Genomic DNA, 6,000 nt, shown 5'->3' with positions numbered 1-6,000 from the left:
GCACACTCACAGATGTGACGATGGATGAATACCCTAGACCCAGCAAACCACCTGATATGCAATGGCAAAATTAGGCAGGAAGGCAGGTACATATATTTGTATTTGTATATTTGAATTGTCATCATGGAAGAGAAAGGATTTGTCCTTTCTCTTCCATGATGACAATTCAAATATACAAATGTTGAGTAAGTTTTCCAATGATAATTTGAGTGCCTTGGCAAGTCCGTCAGTCTGAGTGTTTAAGAAATATGGAATATATGTGCTCATGTAAGTTTAAATCAGAGAGGGTAAGATCATGCTGGGGATTAAAGGAGAGAGATCTGGTTGTATACTCAATGCACCTAAGGACAGTAATATTACAATAAACAATAATAATAGTTAAAAAATAAACAATATAGGTATATATAAAATAAAATATAATAAAAAGCTTTGTGATTAATTAATAATAAAAAGGTAAGAAATTGAAATAGACTCATATACATTGTATTTACTTAATATTGTACAATATGAACAGTGTAATTGTAAACAGTGTGGCAGTGTATTGTTGTTAATAAATAATAAATATGGGTATGAGAATTGTCCAGTTAGTGCAAAAAAATAGAAATGGGTTATGTGTAGAGTTTTTATGGCATAGTGCACATGTGAGGTCTACTGGGAGCAGTGCTGATTGTAGAGTCTGACAGCAGCAGGAAGGAAGGTCCTGCGATACCTCTCCTTCACACACTTGGGGTGTATCAGTCTATCGCTGAAGGAGCTGCCCAGTGCTGTGATAGTGACCTACAGGGGGTGGGACTCCTTCACCAGCAGCGATGACAGCTTATCCATCATCCTGGTGCTCTCTTGATCCTGTGTACACCTGGTTGGCACCTGTTGTGGGCTCGGTTGAGGAGATCCAGATCTCCCACCCTTGCTCACCTCGCCTCCGCAGAGCTAGGGTGAATCCCCGAAGCCTTCAGCAGCTGGGTCAGGCACCCAACCAGGTTAGCCCTGGTAAATGCTAGATCGATAGCAAATAAGACATTCATTCTGAATGATTCCTTCACGTCCAGTGGATTGGATTTTCTGTGTGTGACTGAAACCTGGCTGAGTGTCGGTGAGTCAAGCTCATTCTCTGAAGTTTTACCTCCGGTTTGTACAGATTTTAACTCCCCGATAACTACTGGATGAGGAGGAGGAGTAGCGACTGTTTTGACGGAAAGTTTTAACTGCAGACAACTGTCGTCAGACTTTTACGCCAGTTTTGAGTTAAATATGTTCGAGTTGGATCGATCAGTACTCTGTGCTGTGATATACCGACCACCTAAATATAACAAGGACTTTATCAAGGACTTTTCTGACTTCTTGGCTGGAATGATGCCAAAATATGTTTTCACATTCTCATCGTCAGAGATTTTAACATTCACGTCTGCTGTCCTACCAGGACGCTGGTTAAAGTCTTTCTAAATCTTATTGACTCTTTCAATCTTGTAAAGTGTGATAGGTCCGACACAAGAGCGTGGACACACAAGATCTTGTGTTATCATGTGGTCTACCTGTTTTTAACATTGAGGTTTGTGATGCAGTTTTCTCTGATCACAGGCCTGTTTTATTTGAGATCTCTCTCCCCTGTTATATCGCTAAACCGTTTGCTCCTGCTCAGCCACGACATATGTTTAACCCTTCCACTGCTAAACAGTTCACTGCTGCTTTTGAGCATGTTGAGACTCACTCAGCCCCCCTTTGTTTTAATACTGACGAGTTAACCTCACTATTCTATTCCACCTGCCAAAACATCCTGGATACTGTCGCTCCATTTAAAGTCATGCGCTCCTAACCCAAAGCTAAACCATATGCTGAATGACACTACTCTGGCTGTTAGACGAGAGTGCAGGAGAGCTGAAAGCAAGTGGAAAAAAGACGAGCTGCAGGTATCTTTTGACATCTTAAAAAACAGCTGATTGGTGCAGATATCAGAGAACTGTCAAAGCTTAGAAGACAAAATATTTTTCTGTTATTATTTTAAGGAACTGTCACAAACCTCATGTTCTTTTTAGTACTATTAACAATATTCTTAATACTCCCCAATCTGTTTGTCTTTATGGTTCCTCTGAGACCTGTGAAAAATGTCTTCACTTTTTTGTTGAAAAGATTGCAACTATTAGAGCACACATCTCACCCCCTTCTTATGACCCATCCATCACTATCACTTGCTCTGCATTTTTAACCAGTTTTAGCATGTGTCTCTGTCTCTTCTAAAGGAAACCATTGGTCATATGAAACCCTCAGCTGTCCCACAGATGTTGTCCCCCCTTGTTTTGTAAAAGACACTGGTGAGACTATAGGACCAAACATCCAAATGATTATAAATAGCAGTCTATCTGCAGGTGTTGTGCCAGCAAATTTTAAACATGCAATAGTACAACCTCTGATCAAAAAATCCAATTTGGACACCTCGGTCCTCTCCAACCTCCGACCAATTTCCAAACTCCTGTTTCTTTCAAAAATTTTGGAAAAAGTTGTACTCATGAAATTGCAATCTTATTTAGACATACATGGCATTATTGAAGTGTTCCAGTCTGGTTTTAAATCCCTGCACAACACTGAGTCTGTACTTTTAAAGGTTTTTAACGATCTTTTATTAGCTGCCGACTCAGGCGATTCCGCCATCCGTCTCCCTCACAGATGATTGCACTATGGAAGCCGCGCCGGACAAGATCAACAAGACTCGCGATAGATACACACCGGTATTTACATCCTCCTGTGAGTTTCAAAGTTTCAAATCACTAGTGCAGGCAGATCCCTCTTGTGTTTGTGTGTCGCTGATATAGCATAGTGACTGTTTAGGCTAGAAAAATTTACTAAATGACGTCGTTTCAAGTAAACTTTGGATGTCGCCACTTCAGGACACTTTATATAAATATATTACAAAGTTTTTGTGTAGTTTTATGGACCTTTTTGTCTCGGACGCCACTTACACTCGTTATATGGATTATTGCTGCAGAGGGTACCCCTGCGGGTCTCCAGCTGCACTTTGAGGAATGAGAAACTATACTGGACTTCTCATCAGCATGTGGGTGAGTCGATAATGACTAAATTTTGTTTTAGAGTGAACTATTCCTTTAACACTACAGCCTTCTCATTCACTAAGTATCATCCTCAGACCTTGAAGATGAAAAGTTATCAAAAGCTTTCGCCTCCGATATATCTGGTGGGCGTGACAGTGCAGTCAATTTCGATGCTTGCCCATTCTAAGAGGTTTGTGTTGGACACAAATTGTCTGATAGGTGGCACTGTTGCATTTCACGTTTCGCAATTCGGTATACATATGTATCATAACCAGATCTCATTCAAAGTTGATCCTTCGCCATAAAGCAGGAAGTCCGTATAACTTCGACATACAATTTCCCATCTACACCAAATTGCTCACACATGTAGAGGGGTTTGCCCTGAATACGTCTATGCATTAATACTACGTTAAGTGAAAAGATGGCTCCATTGCGCCCCCTGGAATATTTCAAACTTGAAGCCCCACCTCCTACATGCACATACATTAACGAAAGTGAGTACGCATAATGTATCATGACCAGACGCACATAAAACCCTCTTGGACCCATACCCTCAGTCCAACAGGAATTCAGTGATTTTGGTTCAAAGTAGAAATTTCGATGCCATTTTCACCCATTTCTATGCCTCGTACTTTATTTAACTTGTCCTACAGATTTAACGGCACAGACTTCACAGTCACTCAGTATCATCCTCAGACCTTGTAGATGAAAAGTTATCAAAAGCTTTCACCTCTGATATACCTGGTGGGCGTGGTGGTGCGGTCAATTTCGTTGCTTGGCCATTGTAAGAGGCATCTCCAAGTATGGTGTGTGTTGGACACAAATGGTCCCCCAGGTGGCACTGTTGCGTTTTGGGTCACACGTATCATATTTAGGTAGGAACCTTTCCACAGGCAACGGGCAAGCACACATCTGGTCTGATGGCGCCACGGCTCGACATACATAGGTGGTTATTCAACAAAACATTTTGACGTAAGGAAGATGGCGCCAGTGTGTGTGGCCTGCCGTCTGTCACTGCCAATGCTGTGTGTGTTTATGCTGTTCGTTTTACTTCTTGCTCTGGATGTCGACTCTCTACTGGTGTATGATCGCCTAACACTGATGGATCTTCGACTTTTTGCCGAAGATGTAGTAAAATTGGATGATTGTGGACGTGAAACTTTGCCTCCACTCCTGGCGAGGGTCCCGGCTCACCTTTTCCGCGTCCCGGCTCCACCTCCTCGGCGTAAGTGCCCCCGCCGCCGGGGAAAATGCAGCGGCCGGCTGGTGAAGCTGAAGGCCCGTCTCACGTACTTTTCTACGCCTTTTTGGTCTGAGGTTGGAGCCGTGCCTGGCCTCGTTATTCCTCGGCGCTCGCTGGATCCTGTCGACGCCTGGCTAGTACCTGTCATCGGCCCTGAAGAGGTGTTCCAGCCCCGCGGACCCTGCTTTCCCCGTCCCCGCTGTCGTGGGATGAATCACCGCAACTTGCGGTCTCTGTGTCGGGCCCCCCGGACAGCCAACGCCGCGGACCCGCCGGTTCCTGCCAGGATTGGCCTGGTAAATGCTAGATCGCTAGCGAACAAAACTTTTGTCTTGAAGGATTTCTTCACTTCCCAAGGATTGGATTTCCTCTGTGTGACTGAGACATGGCTGAATGTTGGTGAGTCCGGCGCTTTCACCGAACTTCTACCTCCTGATTGCTGCTATTTTAACTCCCCGCGGACGTCGGGTCGAGGAGGAGGAATAGCGACTGTTTATAAGAGTCATTATAAATGTAAGCAGCTATTGCTATCATCCTCTTTCACCAGTTTTGAACTGAGCCTATTTGAGCTGGGTCGCTCTCACACAGTGTTGTGTGCTGTGGTTTATCGGCCTCCCAAGTACAATAAGGACTTTTTAAATGACTTTTCTGATTTCCTGGCTGAAATCATGCCTAAATATGACCGTGTTCTTATTGTTGGGGATTTTAATGTTCATGTGTGTTGTCCTGATAAGCCTATGGCAAAGGACTTTTTAAACCTCATTGATTCTTTTAACCTTGTGCAATCTGTGTCTGGTCCCACACAAGAACGCGGACACACACTTGATCTTGTCTTATCATATGGTTTGCCCATTCTTAACCTAGAGATATGTGACGCAGTGTTTTCTGACCATATGCCTGTATTATTTGAGGCTGTTCTTGCCTGTGATACATTTAAACCTTGCGCTGCTGCTCGGAGCTGTCGCATTATTAACCCTTCCACTGCTGTTCAGTTCTCGGCCGCTTTCAACCAGAACTCCATCATTCCTGAGTCTGTGTGCAACACGGAGGAGCTTAGCTCTTGGTTTCACTCCACCTGCCAAACTGTTTTAGACACTGTGGCTCCATTAAAAAACAGGCAGCCTAAAACTAAATCTGAGCCCTGGCTAAATGACACGACTCATGCTGTCAGACGTGAGTGCCGTAGAGCTGAGCGCAAGTGGAAGAAGGACAAACTACAGGTGTCTTTTCAAATATTACGGGACTGCTGGCGTCATTATCAGGAAACTGTGAAAGATGCCAAAAGAAAACATTTCTCTGATATTATCCTGTCAAACTGTCACAAGCCTCGTGTTTTGTTTAACACTATTGATTCAGTTCTTAATGCCCCGCAGACTGTCTGTATAGAGGCCTCCCCTGCTGTGTGTGAAAATTTCCTTCACTTTTTTATTGATAAGGTTACCTCTATTAGGGCCATTATCTCACCTTCGGCTTATGACCCCTCAATCTCTGTCCCCTGCTCTGCTGTCTTTGACCAGTTTGAGCCTGTGACTTTGTCCTTTTTACAGGAGATTGTTGGTCACTTGAAGCTCTCAGGTTCTCCAAATGATGCTGTCCCTCCTCGACTATTTAAAGAGGTTTTTCCCACTGTTGGGCCATCTGTTATTGCAGTCATTAATAGCAGTCTGTCCTCAGGTGTGGTCCCTGATCATTTTAAACATGCAGTAGTACAAC

The sequence above is a fragment of the Pagrus major genome, chromosome 9, assembly GCF_040436345.1.
Source record: "Pagrus major chromosome 9, Pma_NU_1.0".
NCBI classification, from domain to species: Eukaryota; Metazoa; Chordata; class Actinopteri; order Spariformes; family Sparidae; genus Pagrus; species Pagrus major.
The sequence above is the reverse complement of the archived record's forward strand: the minus strand, read 5'-3'. Positions refer to the sequence as shown.